Source organism: Humulus lupulus, chromosome 3, assembly GCF_963169125.1.
Source record: "Humulus lupulus chromosome 3, drHumLupu1.1, whole genome shotgun sequence".
Lineage (NCBI taxonomy): Eukaryota > Viridiplantae > Streptophyta > Magnoliopsida > Rosales > Cannabaceae > Humulus > Humulus lupulus.
Window position 1 is genome coordinate 132,584,024 of NC_084795.1, and position 6,625 is coordinate 132,590,648.

At 38.8% G+C, this 6,625-nt stretch overlaps 1 non-coding gene across 1 annotated transcript; it reads left to right on the forward strand.

Moving 5' to 3' along the window:
- Positions 1–914: 914 nt before the first annotated feature.
- On the forward strand, positions 915–1,021 carry LOC133828186 (small nucleolar RNA R71). Its single transcript, XR_009890821.1, has one exon. It is a non-coding gene; the product is annotated as a small nucleolar RNA R71 (small nucleolar RNA).
- The last annotated feature ends 5,604 nt before the right edge of the window (positions 1,022–6,625 follow it).

Genomic DNA, 6,625 nt, shown 5'->3' on the forward strand with positions numbered 1-6,625 from the left:
CCACCGTTGAGGGGAGACAGGGACAAGAATACCATAAACTTTTGTTTTGCCTTTAGAAAGGCTAGTGGATGTCTGTACACCGGGAATTTTGTAAATAGACTTTTAAATGCTATTTCTTTTGGGATCCCATATGTAAATATTTTATTATATGGTAAAAATCTTTTGAGACCAAAATCTTTTAACCCTAGCACCTTAACGGTTTTAGTGACACGTTTTTAACTAAGTGACTTGATTAGCAAGTCCTGCACCTTATAAATACATAGTGTAGCGGTCTTGGCTATCCAGGGCGTTACAGCCATATATTCTTTCATTAAACTCTCCAAAGAGCTTGATTGAGACACTTGAGGAGGAGGTGGTTGAGCTCTTGGTTGTTGTTGAGGAAACCCCGGTGGATATGTATGCTTGTTTTGCATTGGTGCTCTGCTTGAACTAGCTCCTTAACCCTCCCATGAGAAGTTTGGATGCTACCTCCACCCCGGATTGTAAGAGTTCGAATATGGGTTATTTCAGTTGGCATTTTTATTCCCCACATAACAAACTGAAGCGGGATTCGAAGGACAACTCCCAAATGTGTGCCCATCTCCACTATAAACACAACATACATCGGCAACTTGTCCCACAGCAGTTGCTTGTACCATTCCCCCAAACTCATGTTCTTGAGAAGGTTAGTCATTGAAGAAACTTGAGCGGTCAAAGCTGTCAATGCATCCAATTCAAGTATACCAGCCACTTTTTGACTTGTTGAGGCTCTAGCATTGGACCATTGATAATTATTGCTAGCTATCCTCTCCAAAATCTCATAGGCTTCATTGTAGGACTTAGAGAGAATAGATCCATTAGCTGAAGCATCTAACACCATGCAAGTGGAAGAATTGAGCCCATTATAGAATGTTTCCATTTGGATACAATGCGGAATCCCATGGTGTGGGCATTTCCTTAATAACTCCTTGAATCTCTCCCAAGCTTCACAAAATGATTCATCTTCTAGTTGCTGAAATGACATGATTTCGTTGCGAAACTTGGAATTTTTGGTGGGAGGAAAGTACTTCATCAAGAATTTTTCAGCCAACTCATTCCATGTAGTCACTGAGTTGGAAGGAAGGGTGTTGAGCCAAGCTCTAGCTCGATCCCTTCAAGAGAAAGGGAACAATTTCAACCTTAGGGCTTCATTACTCACTCCTTGTAGCATGAAAGAATTGCTCACCTCCAAAAATGAACGAAGATGAAGATGAGGATCCTCAGTAGGCAGCCCAATAAATTGATCCACTGTTTGCAACATTTGGAACATAACGGGCTTTAACTCGAATTGGGGTGCTTGAATTTCAGGCCTAACAATGCCCGAATTGAACTCATTAAACATGGGGGCAGCATACTCCCTTATGGATCTCTCTCTATCATTAGCCATAGCAATTGCGTTAGTGACATTATTAGCACCCTCAACTCCTTCAACCTCTTCAGCCATATTAAGGTGATTTTGAACCCATTGTTCCTTTAGTCTTCCTCTAATTATTCTTTCAATTTCAAGGTCAATGGGAGCTAGTTCAATGTTTTCTTGTTCGTTCATATAGTAAATCACCTGAGAAAACACAAGAGCAAGCAAACAAAGAAAGAAAGAAAAATTCCAAGTAATTGATATTACAAAAATTTCTAATTCCAATCCCCGGCAACGGCGCCAAAAACTTGTTGTGATAAATTTAATTTTTGATTTTAAATATGCAAGTAATATAATAATAAGTAAATCGTCTCCACAAGGATTGCAAAATAGAAAAATAAGCAAAACAATTACTAAACAACTTATAAGTACTAAAAATCAAATGGGTTGTTTTTAGACTAAGCAAAATATTAAAAAGATGGAAATACTGAAATTAAAAACTGAACTGAACAAAAAATTTGAGAGAAATATATGGACTTAAATTACTGAATTCTCCTATATTAATCATCCTGAACAAATTGCGGACAGATTGCGGCAGCAATATTCTAGCAAAACTCCAAGGTTAACAAGAATTCATTTAAACACTCATAAAACTTTCCCAAATTTTATGACATTAATTCTTCTACCTAATTAAACATATTCCTATCCAAAATCAGATTTAAGAATGCAATTCAAAGTTTAATTCTCAAAAGTTACACAAGGCAAATAACATATCCCTATATTACTTACTAACGTAACCCAACCTAGATTATGACTTGTGTCATCCAAGTTCTTCCCATTACATTTAGTCTTTCCAACATTAAACATAATTAAATAACTTGCCATTGCTGGCCAAACAAATACAAGAAATTAATATAAGCACACTTGAATGAACAAGGAAGATTTTACTAAAATAAAGTGCAAAAAAATTGATAGACTATAACATAGGGTTCATCAACAATTCAAGCCACCTAAAAATTAGTTCATGGCTGAGTTCATAAACATTAATCTACAATCAAAACAGCCCATAATATTCAGATTAGAAATCAACTCAGAAAATATAAAAATAAAGTATAGGAATAGTAGAACGAACAAATCCAAAATGATGCTTGAGTTTTCTTTGTTCATCCTCCTTCTTCCTTATTAATTTATGAGTTTCTCTCTTTTCTTTGCTGGTTTTTCTTTCCAAAAATGGCTGTCTCATTTTTTCTTTTGGCTGATGCTTCTCTAAGTATCATCTAGGTTTCCTCCTTTAGCCCCAAAAGTACAATATTGCCGCTTTCTTCTTAAAAAAACGTGAGTTCCTCTTTTCTTTTGTCATTTTCTCCTAAATGTTGACCGATGCTTACTGTACTTGGCACCTCAGCCAATATTCCAGCTCACCCATTGACTTGCCACATGTTATATGTGCCCAAAAACTGCCTAATCAGAATGCTTCAGCAAAATCTATTTTGCTACAGCAAAACCTGATAATTCAGCCATCAAAAATTCAATTTAGATAGTTTCACTGGTTAGTTCATTCTTTGTGCAAATATTTATCCATGAAACTACTACCTTTATCCCATTACCTATTAAAATCTACAAAAATAATTAAACTTAATTTAGATAATAAAAACACCAAAGTTAGATACAAAAGCTAAAAATAAACTAACATCACCCCCGATTTTTCTACAATTATAAGTTCAAAAGGACATGAAATAACTCTTTATTCAAGAGTTATCAAGTTACACAATAGTAATATATATATATATAAATAAATAAGCCTCGGAGAGGGTCCTATGGGTTTCCACCTAGACTTTCAACTCAACAGTCTTCTCAGTCACATACTCTCCAAAGAGAGATAGGTTGACATTAGAGTTGGTCCTCCACACGTCGTGCAATGTGCGCTCGACTATGCCATTCTCAGCATTTACTAGCTCAGCCTAAAGAGCATTAATCTTCTCATTTTGGGTATGAATATTGGCTTCAAGCCTAGTTTTGGACTAAGATCTCGATGTGGCCTTGGCCAGTGCAGCATCCCTCTGGCGAACCGCCTCAGCAAGCTGGCCCTCCAAGTCACTGACCCGTCCAGTCAACCCATCTTTCTCTGCCTCACCCAAGGAGAGGTCCTTCATCACCCCCTCAAGCTCTAACTATAAGTGTTGTGTGGATGAGGAGCTCAAGGCGACAAAATAGTGACCCAAGATGGAAGCCTAAGTAAAACCAAAGAAATGAAACAAAACATCAATCATCAGGCGATATCAAAATTGAAAAACATACATTAAGTGTTTTGACAAGCACCTGCATAGAGGCTCGTATATAAGCCTCACCCAACTCAGCATCTGGAATATCATACATAGACCCCAACTTGCCTTCAGAGATATTCCCCATGTAATGGCTCATGACCTATCCTTACTGGCTCGCCAAAGGATGACCCTAGGAAGCGAAAGCATGGGCTCGACGAGGGGAGACACATATACCTGTCAATCATGCCTAGATAAGGAAGGGGACTACGAAGGTCCTGATCCGTCCATGGAGGCATGAGGAGCGGAGGGACACGGAGTCACCTTTTTAGGAAGTGAGGCACCCGAAGACGCCTGTCCCAAATGCACTCCCAAGGGTGGAAGAGCATCGTCAAAGGAAGGCAGGACGAAATTACTCTTAGGGATAGGTGGAGCCAGAGCATGGGTGCTGAAAGCAAAGTCACCACCTACTACCGGCGACAGGATCCAAGAAGTGAAGTCATCGGTATATCCATCGTCGGTAATATCCCTAACCCCTTCAGCTAAGGATCTTCAACAAGAATAGTTCTCAGACTCCACCTTGACCTCATCATCAATATCCATCAGGTCACCCTCAGAGTAATGATAGTCTTCATCATTGTCACCATCATCTATTATCTTCAGAATGGTAGACTTGGATGAGACAGAGCACAAGGAAATGGCTTAATTTAGAGACATCAACTTGGATGAATAGAGATTTCCCTCAGTGAAAAGGCTGCAAGCCTGTTTGCATGAAGCTGGCATAGCCAGGACCTTCGCCACACGATCGCAGGCTGCCGGACTCAAAGCAGGGCCAACAACCCCTTCAATACCTATGGTGAAGAAAAAGAAATAAGTATAGTTAGAAAAACCTGAGGCGACGGGTAAAGAAAAGAAAAAAAATAACATAAAAAATTATATGTATATATGTAGGTAGAAAAAGGTTACTTGATGTTGTTGACCCTCGATTTGGCCAACGACACGAAGTCAAATAAATGACAGGAAATGAGATGACAATTAAGAATTTAATCTAATGGAAAAGAAGAAAACACCAACAATTTTATAGTGGTTCAGCCCTAAAGAATGGTAATGACCTACGTCCACTTAGTGCTTATTATTACTATTGAGTCCCAATGCCGTGATAAAAGAACTAGGGTTCTTGAGTTTCAAAAACTTTAGGAGAATTACAATAAAATGATGGATAATCACACTCAATCTCTCTCTCTCTCTCTCAATATTCAGGAAAACGATTCAAAGAAAGATCCAAAAGTCCCCTCCTTGAGCTATTTTATGCATATTTATAGGCTCAAGGGGGATTACATGGGCCATTGGGCCTTAACTCTCATTAATATCCGCGTATCAAGGTAATAAAGATGAAATAATAAATATAATTATTACAAGATCATAACCTTATAAGAAAATAAACTGGATCATACGACCAGCCTGGTCGTATCTAATAGTCAGTCTTAATGAAGCAATGTGCATCTGGTCGATAACTGAACATCACCTTTTTACTTCAACTTTGTCACGTGTGAGAAATCCTTGCCACGTCATCAACAAGCATTTTTGGGTAAACATTTTCCCCCCAAGTTTACTTTGTTACGAACACCATAAAGTAAACTTAGGAAACTAACCTTTCGTATGCCCCATAAAACCTGTCAGAGTCGTCATGCCTCTACGAAAAAAGTAACCAATCATGTCCAATCAGGTCTTTTCGTCTTTCCATTAACTTTTCTGATAGCTATTACAGTTCCCCATGCTTTGAATAAGGTAATTCATGATTACTTCTTTTTTCGTGTCGCAGTCACTATAAATAATACCCCAAATTCATATTTTCAGTTTTTACTTTTCACTTGCTTTCTGTTTTTTCAAGAACTCCGAAGAACTTTGACCGTTTGAACCAAGAAAATCCCCGAAGCTCCTGCTGCTAATCTAAGGAATCTCCATTCAGACGTTCAAAGCTTTCATTTTTCACACTCCATCTTTCATCCAAGTAAGTTTTACGGACCTTTCAATTGTTTGAGTTTCCATGCAAATTTGTTTTTTATTTGTTTCGTACCTGAGTTCTTGACTGTTCTTGACTGAAACTATCTTGGGGTAAATGAGTATGTTCGATGCGTGATAAGGTAGTGAAATAACACTTCATAGGAGTTAGGAGTCAGTTTGGTAGTCGAGATTGTAGATTTAGGGCGTAAAATCGAAGAAAAAATTCGATTTTTAAGCTAGTTGAAAAACTGGATTTTTCCCGCCCTTTCGGAGTCGAAAAAGTTTTCTTTGAAAAAAATTTTTACTTCTGCTTTTTAATCCATTTCTCAAACTGCTCGTAAAATACTTCGTGTTTTTGCCAGAATGCTGCTGGTCGTATAAAAGCTTAACTTTTATACGCAAGCAACGTTATTCCTGCATTCCAAACAAGTCTTTAGACTAAGTTCTCATCTCCCCTTTCTTGTTCACAGATTTTGATGCAAGATCCGTGGGGAGGTGAGAGACCAATTGATGATGACTTGCTCGTTCAACTGCTTGTGGACGCAGAACAACCTTCGTTACTTATTTCAGACATCCCTTTTTCTCGAACTCCACCCACCAGACCTCTGTCAAACCTTCCAGCCATGGGTAGAGTAAAATCCATTGCCCAGAAAAAGAAAAATAAACCTTCTGAACACCAGCCTGCTCCACACGTAGAAATTCCCTCGACTAGCAGTAGAGCTGAGAGTACTCCCGAGCCAAGAATCCAAGCTCAAGCCCAACTTCGAAGTGCCACTCGACCAGATGTCGAATGGTGTGTCACCCCTCCTAGTTGAGTAACGATTAGGATGAACACCAATTATATCAAGAAGTACGGGCTTCCTAAGGTGACGCTAGTCCAACCTACCCAAGACCAAAGGGCGAGTCTGCCTTGAGGCGAGTATAGCGCCTGGTCGAGATACCATATTGAGGCAGGAGCGATCCAGCCTCTCCATCCTTTTTTTCAAGG